Genomic DNA, 15,000 nt, shown 5'->3' on the forward strand with positions numbered 1-15,000 from the left:
AGGGCTTAATGTGTTAACTGTTGCAGTTATTTTGCCCTCTCTGACCTCCACCAAGAGACCTCCAAGCTGCATAAAAGACCCCTTTCAGCAGCCATCCATCCACGCACAATGGACAGCAGTTATATACAGCTGAACACTTTACAATGTACTCCACATTAACCCCTTCACCAGTGGTGGATAGTAACTAAGTACATTTACTCAAGTACTGTACTCAAGTACAATTTCGAGGTATTTGTACTTTACTTGAGTAATTCCAATTTCCCATACTTCTACTTCTACTCCACTACATCTCGGATCCAAATATTGTACTTTTACTCCACTACTATTTATCTGAAAACTTTAGTTACTAGTTACTTTGGAGATTTTGATTATTATTACAAAACATACATTGACCACTTCAGCCCTACGTACATTTCGGCCATTTGAAAATAGCCGATCTACAAGCTCACAATGCGTCGCAATGCGATACATTGTGAGCTTGTAGATCTGCTATTTTCAAAAGATTTGTATACATTTGAAAACTTGAAATGGGACATTCTGCATAATGACTACTTTTACTTTTGGTACTTTAAGTACATTTTGATGCCAATACTTTTGTACTTTTACTCAAGTACATTTTGAATTCTGGACTTTTATTTGTATTTCTATATTGCAGTATTGATACTTTTACTTAAGTAAAAATATTAGTACTTTTTCCACCACTGACCACACACACACACACACACACACACACACACACACACACACACACACACACACACACACACACACACACACACACACACACACACACACACACACACACACACACACACACACACACACACACAGTAATGTTCTTATCGCTGCTGTCGGGTAGAAACCTTGTATGTCCAAAAGTGTTACATTTCAGCAAATGGATAAAAAAGAACCTGCGTTCCAATGGATCCAATGTAGTTGTTATTTAGTCACGAGCTCTTGTTAATACTATTTATTTGTTCAATATTTAGAAAACACACACGAAACACACTAGAAAACACGTGATCGCGCTGTTCTGTTTATTTTTCATCATCAGTTTCGTTTTCCACTTACTTCACACTCACCGGGATCCGGTTTCATGACGCAGATTCCGTTTCCGGTTCTCTTTTTTTTTTTTCGGTCATTTTAGGCCAGAATAGGGAAAAACACGTTTTTTTCACACGGTATAAAAAACTAACAGAGAGCTCCACTTCTATTTTCTTAAGTCTGGGTGACGAACAGCCATCGTCGTCGTGTATCACATCGTACTTAAGCCTGATCAGCGATTGTCGAAAACGTCACATCCGGTTTGTGACGTATTGACTGTTTGAGCCTGTTTGGGGGGGGGTCGAGCGAGTCAGCGAGGTGATCAAGGTGTCTATTTGCTGCTCTCTGCTGGTAGATCTGTCGTATGTGTTTAAAACCGCAGCCAGACAATTTTAATTGAATGAAAAATTACAAAATAAAAAAACACGCAAATCGCTGGCACAGGGGTGAGTACATTATGAATAAACTCTGGCAGTCAATGTGTTAATGCAGACGGTACACATTCACACACACTGACGGCAGAGGAAACCATGTAACGTACACCTGCTCATCACAGTGTCTGGCTCAAGAACACACAGCCAGGAGGAGCCTTCAAATCTTCTCTGTGTGTGTGTGTGTGTGTGTGTGTGTGTGTGTGTGTGTGTGTGTGTGTGCGTGTGCGTGTGTGTGTGTGTGTGTGTGTGCGCGTGCGTGCGTGTCAGTCCTGTGAGACTGACTGTCTGTTGATGAATCATGGTGAAGTTATACTTCATTCGTTTGCTTCATGCAAATGTTTGTTTGCCTCACCGGCTTGGGCTACTTGGGAGAGAAGCTGTGTGTGGGTGCACGCATGTGCACGTTTGTGCTCGTGCGTGCAGGCATGCAAGTGTATGTGCGTGTACGTATGCCATTTTCTGGTAATATTTGATTTTCTTGCATTGTACACATATTTGAGTTTTTATTTGACTTTTCATTTAAAAGTTATTTGTGTAAAATCTGCTGAGAAAGCAGATTTTAAAGCAAAGAGGGGAGGGGAAAAGAACATATTATTGCTGTTATGAACAAAAGCTTCAATAATCTGCATTGTGCTATAAGTTTTTATTTCATCCAGTTGGGAAGTTATTGCACTTGATTCCCTTTAAAATATATATTATTTTTAAATTGTCACTGTTTTGGCTGGCATATTACTGTAGCTGGATGTCATGTCGTCAGAACAGAGCCGTGGAAAAGAGATGACACAGATACAGACATGGTAACATCCTTCCATGTTCATTTAGCCTGACTCTGAGGGTCCATTTCACACTCTGAGTTAACCCATTAAAACCAGGAACGCGTCTGTGTAACCACTTAACCGTTGTTTTATACTTTGGCTATTCAAAAATAGCAGATATACAAGATGAAAGTGCCGCGCTTTGAGCTTGTAGATCTGCTATTTTTTTTAAATCATGAAATTTTTTGCAAATCTATATTTTTAAAGCGAACATTTTAACTCAAAAGATTTTAACTCAAATCTTTGCATCTGGGGGGTCCCTGGAACAACATATTTTGAGATGGGGGTCCACAGGGGGTGGGGAGGGGTGGGGGGGGTCCTTGACATGAAAAAGTTTGAGAGCCACTGATTATAGCAACATAAGTTTTTTCAAAAAACTCTTAGGATTTAGAAGACATTTGTAGAATCCCCCAGAAGCAAAGATTTGCGTTACAAATGTTGGCTTTAAAAAAAAGATTTGCACACATTTTCTAGATTTAAAAAAAATTAGCAGATCTACAAGCATGAGCTTGTATATCTGCTATTTTTTAATAGCCAAAGACATCTAAAATGACAGAGATGCGTTCCTGGGTTGAATGGTTTAAATTATGTACAATAAGACTACAAGGCAGCAATGGAGGTTTCACTCAAACATGCTATGGTATAAATGTACATGCTAAACACTCTCTCCAGCTGTTTAATTGACCTTTTCTTGTAGTATATTAACACGCACACTCACACTGTATCTGTACAGTGTATGTATAAATATGTATACTGTATGTGTATGCATGTATAATGGATGGAGCGGCGGGCTAAAGTGCTGCAAACAAGGGGCGATTATGACATGATGAGTACGGCAAAGGCAGAGAGTCTGCATGCAGCATTATCTGCATTTAGTGGCTCCCAAAGGATGTGTCCAGGCACACACTGGCAAGCCAAGGCTCATTTCCCAATACAGAGACAGATTGGACCCGAGAAGGCCCTGTACTTGGACTGCTTTTTTCCCATCTACACCAAATCTCCTCGCCAAAAATAGCCGATCTGCTGCGACGCGTTGTGTGCTTGTAGATCGGCAATTTTTGGCTCATGTACCACCCGGAATATGGATGCTGGGGTTCAAGTGGTTAAAAATAAAAGGCAAATCAATCAATAACACATTTTACAAGTTCAAACAGTTCATTTACATACAGTATACTATTATACAGGTTGTTTTCCACTTTATTTATTTTTTTCTGTCTACGCCAAATCTCTCGCAGTGTGACACGTTGTGTGCTTGTAGATCGGCTATTTTGGGCGGATGTATACCGCACAGAATATGGATGCTGGGTTTCAAGTGGTAAAAATAAACAGCAGATATACAAGCTCACAGCACGGTGCAGTGAGCACGACATGCTGTGAGCTTGTATATCCGCTTTTTTCGCTATGAATACTATTTTTGACTTGCCCATCCGTGTGTTGCAGAAAAGTTTGAAAACCATCAATAATAAACCAGCTGATCTTAGAAGCTATAAGCATTTTATCTGACTTGGTAGTGTATAGAGTGGTTGGCACTCATTTCCGGTTTGCGTGTCATATCACTGCCTACAGCCCACAGGCTTTTTTTTAGGTTAATCCAAACTCCGCTGGTCTGCCTCAGGGACTCGTTTAATATTTCATTTGATAATAATAGTAGTAAGCCCCCTTTTTTTTTATGCCTGGCTTTCACACAGTGTGAATGCAGACCTATACCAAGCACCACTCTTGTAAATTGCTGCTCCCCTTGTCTTCTGTCCGTGGCAGTCAGAAACAATCTTTGAAGGTGGAGAGGGGGAGAAAACGTGCATTTTGTGTGTGTGTGTGTGTGTGTGTGTGTGTGTGTGTGTGTGTGTGTGTGTGTGTGTGTGTGTGTGTGTGTGTGTGTGTTTGTGTTTGTATTACTATACTTGTGAGGACCAAACGTCCCCACAAGAATTTGAGAAATAGATGTGAGGACCGTTTTCTTGGTCCTCACAAGAGAAAATGTAATTTTATGAAAAGATTCAGATTGGGGTTAGGTTTAGGATTAGACATTTAAGAGGTTAGGTTTAGGGGTCGGGGGTTGTAGATTTTTCCCTATTTCATACAGTTGTGCGGCGATGTCAAACACTGGAAAATAGCCGATCTACAAGCTCACAACGTGTCGCAGCGCGACACGTTGTGGGCTAGTAGATCTGCTATTTTCCGGCTTTAGACTTGCGGTTAAAAATCATAAATCAATCATAAAATTGGTTGATGTCCTCACAAGTACAGTAATGCAAACGTGTGTGTGTGTGTGTGTGTTTGTATGTGTGTGTGTGTGTGTGTGTGTGTGTGCGCGTGTGTTGAGAGAGAGAGAGAGAGCGAGAGAGGGGGAGTCGGTTGCCAGGCAGCCACCAAGAGTATCAGCTAGCGCTGTGAGGTCAGTGGCAGTCCTCCTCTGGGACACTCTGACCCCCGACCCCCCGACCTCTATCCCATAACTCTTTGCTGCTGTGTGGAGGACATGAAAAAGAAGACACGGTACGGACCTTATATATATATAGAGTGTGATTGGTCCACGGTCCCTGCCTCCCACATACATACCCTGTGGAGTCGTGTGGTATTTATCGCTAAGGGAGAACCAGGAAATACAGCAGGGGAAAAAAAGCCATTTCACACAGTGGAAAAAAATGGGGGGGGGGGGGGAATCACTGAGCCTGCTATACAACCAGTGTTGACATAATGTGGCAAAGGGTTATTATATTCCCCAGTCTGCGAGAGAGTTCTCAGTTTCTCATTCTTTATTTCCTCCCTCGTTCGTTCACTCCTTCCATCCGTCCGTCCGTCCGTCGTATGTGCAAGGGGGGTAGGGGGGTAAAGGTCGTTCTTTTGTCATCAAAACTCCAGATTAGCTTTGCCTCGCTGCATCTGAGTCTGTGCTTTATCACTGTGGCCGCAGGAGCCCAGCGGTTTCACCTCAGCCACCTCACAAGCCAAGTAATAACTCCTACCAGCTGCCGTGCCATTCTACCTCTACTATCTCTCCCTACTATTGCTGCTTTATTGTACCTCCGTTAGCTTTTATGTTTTCCGCGGGTGGGGGGTGGGGGGGGGGGTTATTTGGCCATATGGTGGAGGTGGGTCGACACGGCAAGAGAGCGGAGATTGATGTTACAAAATCACACGAGCTGCCTTCAAACTCACTGTGTTGAAGAGCAAGTCTCTGTCGTGTGGAAACCTCACATGTCCAAAACGTACTTTTCAGGATTTAAATTCAAAAGCATCAAAAGTAGCTCGAAACGCGTCGCTTCGCGCCGCGTTTCGAGCTTGCAGATCTACTACTTTTTATGCTTTTGTGTGACGCTGTAGTATGATCAAGTAGGGGCCGTTAATTTACGAAAAAACACAAAAACCCATTAAGGCCTGAGGTTCCGATTCTACAAAATGTCTTCTAAATCCTAAGAGTTTTTAAAAAAAACTTATGTTGCTATCTCAGTGGTTCTCAAACCTTTTCATGTCAAGGACCCCAAAATGTATATCTATTTGGCCACGGACCCCCATCTCAAAATATGTTGTTCCAGGGACCCCCAGAAGCAAAGATTTGAGTAAAAAAAATCGCTTTAAAGAATATATAGTCAAAGATTTGCACACATTTTCTCGATTTTTCAAAAATAGCAGATCTACAAGCTCGTAGCGCGGCACTCGGTGCCGCGCTACGAGCTTGTATATCTGCTATTTTTGAATAGCCAAAGTGTAAAATAATGCTTTTTAGCTGAAATCTCAAAATGACACAGATGCGTTCCAGGTCTTAATGGGTTAAATATGGAGATAAGAGGTTTTTTCCCGACAGCAAACGAAGTTATGCATTGCCATGTGATAAAGTGATCTGAATCCTCCCCAGTCACAGCTCAGCCCTGTGTGCAGGCTGTTGACAGAACGTCCCAGGCATCTCCCTGTGGTTACATTTGAATATTACGGCGTCGATGTGGTAAAGAGCTGGATAAACAAAATCTCATAAATTTGGGTGATGATGTTTTGGATCCAAACCAAGTTGCTGTCGGCTATAATGGCTAACATGCAACCTTCAGTAATCAGTACAGAACTGAACTGAACGTAGAAGCAGAAGTGTGTGTGTGTGTGTGTGTGTGTGTGTGTGTGTGTGTGTGTGTGTGTGTGTGTGTGTGTGTGTGTGTGTGTGTGTGTGTGTGTGTGTGTGTGTGTGTGTGTGTGTGTGTGTGTGTGTGTGTGTGTGTGTATGGTAGAGCTGCAACTATCGATAATTTTCTTAGCGATTATTCTATTGATAATTTTTTCGATTTATCAAATAATCCAGAAGCGCATTTTTTTTATTATATCGTTGCTGTCAGGCAGAAACCTCTTATCTTCATGTTCTAACTTTTTGTGTTTTTTTTGTAAATGAACGCCCTTCTTGATCATACTACAGCGTCACACAAAAGTATGAAAAATAGCAGATCCACAAGCTCGAAACGCGTCTCGAAACGCGGCACGAAGCGACGCGTTTTGAGCTTGTAGATCTGCTACTTTTGCTAATTTTAGTTTGAACTCTGAAAAGTAACATTTTTGGACATATGAGGTTTCCACACGACAGAGATGATGTACTAAATCGATTCATCTGATTGACCACTTAATCCCTATTTTATACTGTTGTACTGTAGTGTTGCACAGAAAACAGACAGTCTACAACATCACAGCGCGTTGCATTGCGACTTTGGAAAAAAGTCCCCAAGATGTGTTTCGTCTAATTAGTTTTGTCCATGTTTTGACCCATTTAGTTCCTTCAACAGCAAGGTCACTCGCGGTGACTGTTCAGCGTGCGGTGGCATTTTAGTTTGGGCTGATTGGCCAGCTGCCGTATTAGCCCTAGGGTTGATACAGCTCTAGCTTGCGCTGATTGGTCAGGCTCTGGCTTATATATTCGAGCCGTCAGATAACCTCAGGCAACAACGAATGAATGCCAGAGTGATCAACTAATATACGTGTACAATATGTGTATGTATTTATGTATATGACAGATAAAACCAGTTGGCAACAGGGAATGAAGATTACATGAACACAGTGCTTGATTTAGACCAGTAATTAGGTGAGGTTGAATGTAATGTCGAAATCATTATGCTGTCAATTATAGCCTGTGGGCTACTGTACACATGTGAGAGCAAATACTCAGTTTATTTCTCGCTCGAGAAAGTGAACATACACTCATGCGCGCATACACTCACTCACATACATGCGCACGCACGCACACGCACACGCACACGCACACGCACACGCACACGCACACGCACACAGGCCCTGTCCACACGGATGCAGATATTTACCAGAACAAAAAAAAATCTCTGCATTTGGGCATCACATCCACCATCCAGGTGCAAACACAGTATTTTTTTTAAACAGATTTTTTAAGTAAAAAATATCTAAAAGGATTTCTGTGTGTCACCTAATTTTGCACATGCCCATTGTTGTTTTGTGTAATGAGCATGCACCGAACAACATCAACAACGCTGGTCGTTCTGTCCACCCATAAGAATCACATTTTGATTTCTGGTTCGCCATAGCTTGTATTTCTGTGATTCTTCTTTTTTTAACTACTCACTCACTACTGCCAAAGGGAAAGAAAAAAAAAACTCAGCTCAGAATGATATATCGTTGATGTAGGCTTTATCGGCCCAGCATGCTTATGTGATCATTTGCAGTTTTATTTCTTCTTTTCTTTGATTTACACATTATTTTATAAATCAAAGTTTGTGTGGACAGAATATATTTTTTATAAAATATCAGTTTAGAAGAATATCTGTGTGTGGACAGTGCCATAGATACTATTGGATTTTGTCTATTTCTTTTTACAAAGCTTGAGGAGAAGTGTGATTCAAAGGCGAGAGGCTGACAGAGTTTTCATCAAGGCCACTGTCTGGCACTCTCCAAAATGAATGCTTTTTCCTTGATGCAGATTAGCCTGGGCTCACTGTCAGCATTTAATTCGTTTTGGTCAATGTGTGGCATCCCACCAGCTCTCCATGCTTTTCACCCCATTTTTATTGTCTTTTCCCAACTTAAAAGTGAGTGCTTGCAGCATGAGTGTCTCTCTAGAGAGATAAATCAGAGTACTGCTGATAGGGCATTGGATCACATTAACGATTGCATTATAGCTATAGCATACAGTAGTAACTTAGCTCTTCAGTAAGAACACTTGATGTGCAAGTGAAGTCATCTCTTTTTTTGTCTCTTTCTCGACAGGTGTGACAGCGAGGAAAATGTGTCCTCTTTCTTTCTTAGTTTTTTGACAGGTGTGTCGATGAGAACAAAACACGTTTGGTGTATTTTTTTTTAAATGTCTTGCTTTGAACTACACTATATTGTTAGTTGACTGGTGACATAGCAGGAGGCAGACCTCATGCGCTGTAGGCTAGGGTGTGCGTATAAGGAATGTAAAAGCTCCATGTTTGGAGGCAATATCCTGTCACGCATTCAAGGCAAACGTATTTATTGTTGCCTTGTAGTGCCGTAGTTGCAGGTGTATCAGGTATCACTGTAAGCAGGAGTCAAAACAGGTCAGGGAAAGAAATGTGTGTTTTTAGTCAACTGGTGAGAGTGACTGGTCAATTAAAATAAAATGCACCTATCGATTTTATTGTGTTGCTGTTCCAAAATATATGGTCTTAAGAAGAGTATGCGCCGCAACGTCCAGTGTTCATTTAACAGTTAATTACACTCTCAGAATTAAATTAACACTCTGTTGCAGTGTGGGACCTCAGAATGGTCATTTGTTTTCCGTTGGAAGTTGCTAATATTCACTATATTCAGCAGGCAAAACACAGTCGAGATTTACCAGCAATTGGCTGGTTGCAAATTGTTATTTCCCACCCTGTTGACTACTGTTGAACTTCAACCCTCGCAATAGTGGAATTCTATAAATGAATCATTTGATATGATTTGTTGTCCAAATGAAGCCCGCCCACTTATATACCTATTATTATACCTGATATTTGATTTTAGATGGCAAACACATGGAAATCCACCCCCATCTTTTGTTTTTTCCTCTGGGACTTTTTGGGGAATGCTGTGTTGCAAAAAAAATGTGAGTGGAATGGCAGATGTGTGTCGGTTAACCACTTAAGCCTTATTTCATACTTAGTCATACGTTTAGCAAATCTGCAAGGTCATGAGCTTTCAGATCTGCAGTGCTACAGCTACTCTGAAAAGTCATTTTAAGTGTTTTGACATTTCTTTGTAGTTAATAGTTTGGAGAAGTGTAAGCAGCGGTAGTATAGTGTGTCCAACCCCCAGGAGTGACAACTACTATGTGTGCCCTGCAGAACAGGTGTGTCCTCTTGGTATGCCATGGTAATACGCCTCTTTGGTACACATGCTGTACTGTTATTATTTTTCACTAAGGGAGGGGGGGGGGGTTGCGACGCGTGCGGGGGGGGGGGGGGGGGGGCTGCACACATCCGGGTATGGCTTTCTAATAATAAAATCTGCAAAGTTAGAAAACTAGTAACTAAAGTTTTCAAAGCCTTGTAGCGGAGTAAAAAGTACAATATATGCCTCTGAGATGTAGTGGAGCAGACGTAAAAGTAGCCTACTTAAAATTGGAAATACTCCAGTAAAGCAAAAATACCTCAAAATTGTACTTGAGTACAGTAATAATAATAGCTTGAATTTATATAGCGCCTTTCATGAACCCAAGGACGCTTTTACATCAAAAACAATGAACAACCAACAAACAAACAACCAAACTAAACAACTATTTGCCATAAGCATACAGTAAGTAGTAGCTACTTGAGTAAATGTACTTAGTTACTTTCCACCACTGCATGTAGAAATGCTGATATGGTAGTGAATGAGCGTTGTCTCATGTCGACTGTATACCGTACACAGAGATGCTTGATCTGCAAAACTGCCACTAGGATGAATGGTCAGAATGTTCAGCCAAATTATTCTTTTGCCATGCATTGGACTTTCTCGTAGATGCCTGGACGCGCCCAATACAAATCTCTATGTACAATTTCTGAAAACAGCAAGCAGCACAAAAGTATGCTCACCACCAGCTGAAAACAGGTCCACTTCTTCTGCCGTTATAATGTGAAAACCCAGCAGCAGTGACAACATGAAGAAAATCTTTGTATATTCTCAAAACAACTCAATTCCCAAAACTGTGTTATAAGAACCACATTATGTTGAAGAAGGATGAGGCCGCACAACTCTTAGCCACAATGCAGGAAACCAACGTTTCAACAATAGTCTTCCTCAGGGAAAAGCCTGAGAAAAAAATATATACATATTAAAAGGCACAGGAAACCAACGTTTCGACAATAGTCTTCCTCAGGGTTTTCCCTGAGAAAGACTATTGTCGAAACGTTGGTTTCCTGTGCCTTTTAATAATTGTTTGCATCGTGACTAAGAGTTTGCGCCCTCATCCTTCTCAACGTTATTACCTGCCGTGGTCAGCTCCTCATCAACACAGGTGTGCGCTCCCTCCTTTATTATAACGGGTCCATTTGGTTTCATTTGTACACTCTCAGAGTTAAATTAACATTGATTTTACAATATGAATGGGGTCCCAGAGATAGAAATGCCATTAAATGGGGGTCCATAGCTCAAACGGGGGGGGTCCTTTAAATGAAAATGGTTGAGAATCACTATTAGAGCCGTAAAAAAAATCTTCTCTTATGGGGGTCCCTGGCCGATCTTTTCAAATGGGGGTCCGTGTGGGCTACCAAGTGTCAATTTGGGGGGTCCTTGACATGAAAAAGTTTGAGAAGCACTGGTTTAAGTGAATGGCCCAACCCGATCTCCAGAGATTACCGTAACATTGTACGGAACGAGTGCACTTCATTCCGTGGATAGCCGCCTCGGAACTCCCGAATTGCGTGCATATGTACGGCGCTCCCTTTGTGACAAAACCATTTCGGAGGCGCGCAGTCACAGGCGAACTGTCACCCCGTGAAGGACCACCGAGGGAGCTAAGGCGACCGAGTTGCCGTCCTGAACGGTGGGACGTTCGCCTGTGCCTACTCAGCGCCGTTTGAGTTATGTACCGATAGGCACAGAATCGTAAATTTTTTTGTGGGGACTGCTCTGCTTCCGGGTTTTTCCGGGTTGCGACTGGTTACGCCCACCGTGGGACTCGCCGTACATATGCACGCAATTCGGGAGTTCCGAGGCGGCTATCCACGGAATGAAGTGCACTCGTTCCGTGCAATGTTACGGTAATCTCTGGAGATCAGGCTGGAATGGCCGCACCACGGCATCTGTGGCGGTGCAGCAGCTAATGTGGTCCGTACAGACACATTAAGTGAAAATAAGTCGTTTTTTTTTTGTGAGTATCACGCCAGATTGCAGATGCTAACATCTGTCCGCTCCAGCTTTCTGCTGGACTGCACTGGTGTTTGTGTCACATAATGTCAAGACGCACTGCACAGACAAACATCAAAGCACCAGATTATCTGAGGAATGAGGAAGGAGGAGAGAAGAGAGCACAATTCCATCTGTCAAACAAATGAGGCACACACTCACACACACACACACACACACACACACACACACACACACACACACACACACACACACACACACACACACATGCCTGCTCACACATATGTGCAGCAGGCATCATTGAGTCTGAACTTGAGTGATATTTGCCCTTGTCCTTTTAGCCGCGGGTCCTGAGGGCCCTCTGTGAAAAGTTGTATATAAAAAAAAGTTTGTTTAGAGCCGAGCGAGTGTGTTAAGCTTTATGAGAACTCATGGGAGATGCAGTGGCACGCACGCATGCGCACTCACACACACACACACACACACACACACACACATGCACACACACATATGCACACACACATGTAAGTTGCACACACACACACTTCAGGCACGAGGCATGGGCTGCAGCTCACGCTGGCCTCAGCCTACAGTGAGGAGTTTGTTGTCATAGCAACAGTAAAATGAGATGACTTTACTGTCAGCCGTAATGTTTCATGGTCCCCTTGCCGCCATGGCAACATAACAATGGAGAGAGAGAGGGAGAGGGGGAAAGGGAGAGAGAGAAAGGGAGAGAGAGAGGGGGAGGGAGGGAGGGAGGTTATCTCTCTCTACCGATGGACTCCCACTAGGTACAAAGTCACATTGTTGCCCTTGTCCTGCCTTCCCTAGAGAAACATACACACAACTATGGAACCACACACACGCACACGCACGAAAACAACTAAACAGATGCATTGCACACACACTAAACACATGCGAATACATCAATGCACGCTTGCACACGTCCACATAACCACGTTCAACACACTCAAGAGAGCATGTATGCATACACACACACACACACACACACACACACACACACGCACACACGCTCGCACCCATACTCCCAGATTGAGTGTTTGACATGGCTGTCAAACTTGCACAAACACAGACAGCCTAAACTCACATACATGAAAAGACACGCACACACTCACGCACGCACGCAAAAAACACACACACACACACACACACACACACACACACACACACACACACACACACACACACACACACACACACACACACACACATCTTGACAAGCTTGTCAAACACGCTCCTCCTCAGCCTTTTTTCCTTTGATTACAAGCTTCCCCCCCTTTCGTTTCTCGAGTACAATCGTTGCGATCGTCGCCGGGGCCAATTTGAATCAATTACTCTCAGCGTCAACACGGGTACGAGGAGGAGGAACCGCTGTATACCTCTGGACAGCCCAGCTTGTTGAATGAGCGTGCTTGGTGCGGGGGGGGTGGGGGTCTGTCAGAGAGACTAAAGAGAAGAAAGCCGTGTGAGAGAAGAGGAGAGGAGGGAGGAGATCAAAAGCCCCTCATCTTCATTGAGAGGACGGAGTGGTGAGGTGGTGACTATGGGAGCTTTGCAGACAACACAGAGCAACAGCAGCAGTAGATATACATTAGACGGCTATATTTAGCTCCTCGCTAGCTTCCCCCACAGCCTATCAAACAGCGCTAAGCAGAGTTATTGAGGGCTTCAAGAAAAAAAGAAGAAGAAGAAGAAGGGGGGAGGAGGAGGAAGGGGGGGAGTGAAAGAGAGTGGGGGAAAAGATGGAGAGAGAAAGACAAAGGAGAGGAGAGGAGTGGAGAAAGAGAGAGGTGAAAAGGAAGCACGTAAAGACGTTCAAAAATAAATAGGGAAAGAAATACAGGAAAGAGAGCGGACGGTTGCGCTGTTGTTATGCCTCTGTTGCCATGACGACGCAGCATCCGGAGCCGTGGCTTTTGCTGACAGTTGTGCGGGGATGCGTCGGGTTGGCCACGGGATGACAGCTGTCAGTCAATCAAGAGTAGTGAGGGGACAGATCGGCCGATGATCACCTTGGATTAGAGAGCGATCACACACACACACACACACACACACACACACACACACACACACGCAGGCATGCACGTGCGCACACACACACGCGCAGGGGCCAGACGGAACATATCTAGAATTAATCCGCATGTCCTAATGGCACTGCTTGCAGGGGGAGAGAGGGAGAGAGAGAGAAAGTGTGTGTGTGTGTGTGTGTGTGTGTGTGTGTGTGTGTGTGTGTGTGTGTGTGTGTGTGTGTGTGTGTGTGTGTGTGTGTGTGTGTGTGTGTGTGTGTGTGTGTGTGTGTGTGTGTGTGTGTGTGTGTGTGTGTGTGTGTGTGTGTGTCATTTTTGCTGGTGCGTGTGTGTGTCATGATGAATCTTTGCCAGTTTGTATTTCTTGTGTGTACACACATTTGCTTGTATTTGTGTGTGAGCGTGCATTCTTGTGTGTGTGTGCGTGTGCTTGCGTGCGTGCGCGCTCGTGAGGAGCAGATTACATTTAGCTGTAGTCGCTGCTTGACTCCTTTTCCTGGGTTTTCTGTGCGAGACTATCAAAGAGCTGCTTATGTGGCGTGTGATCGCACCGCGATACTCAGCCCCATTTCCCCTCAATTAAAACATTCTAGCAGTATCTGCTACAGCCCACTGATTCGGCCTGCTTCTAATGAGCTCAGAGCCGCATGCTCTTATGTTGGGGTAATGGTGGTTGTGATTAGAATAGAAATGGTACTGAAGTCAAAAGTGTGTGATACTGTTGTTCATGAACGTACCGTACCCAGAGTTCAAGCTCAGAACCGGTGTGGGTGTTGTTGTTGGTCTGAGATTTCACTTCAGTTCACCATTCAATTTGATCTTGTACTTGTTTTAGTCTCACCGGAAAAGAACAATTCAGTTGTTCTTTGAAAGCTAGAGGAAAGGAAGTTGTCTGCTCAATCACAGGGGGGTTCAGCTTCATCACAGAAGGTGAAATTGAGGACCATGTCGGTGGTCTGCTATGTTTATCATGTCTCACGGTGTACTTGACATTACTGCCGTCCACTTTTTCAAAGGATAGTTTGTTTGATTTTCAAGGACCCCCAGTTTGACATGCGTTAGGCTACCCACCGACCCCCATTGAATGTCATTTATATCTCTGAGACCCCAATTCATATTGTAAAATCAAATTTTATTTAATGTACAAATGGAACCAAATGGACCCGTTAGGGTCCATTTGGTTCCATTTGTACACTCTCAGAGTTACAGACCCATAAGGGTCCATTTGGTTCCTATCCATTATTTAGCTGGGGACCCCCTGGGGGTCCCCGAACCCCACTTTGAGAAGCAATGCAGTACAGTACAGTATGATTCAGGAAAATCAACGTACACAGACCAGAAACTTTCTTGAGAAACTTAAGTCAACATATC

The 15,000-nt window shown here is 43.4% G+C and overlaps 1 protein-coding gene across 2 annotated transcripts in view; it reads left to right on the forward strand.

The window, feature by feature from the left end:
- ches1 (checkpoint suppressor 1) overlaps positions 1-15,000 on the forward strand; it is an 87,672-nt gene that overhangs the window by 25,580 nt on the left and 47,092 nt on the right. The window lies entirely within an intron of this gene.

This window comes from Gymnoscopelus braueri (genome assembly GCF_963280865.1).
Source record: "Gymnoscopelus braueri genome assembly, chromosome: 16".
NCBI lineage: Eukaryota > Metazoa > Chordata > Actinopteri > Myctophiformes > Myctophidae > Gymnoscopelus > Gymnoscopelus braueri.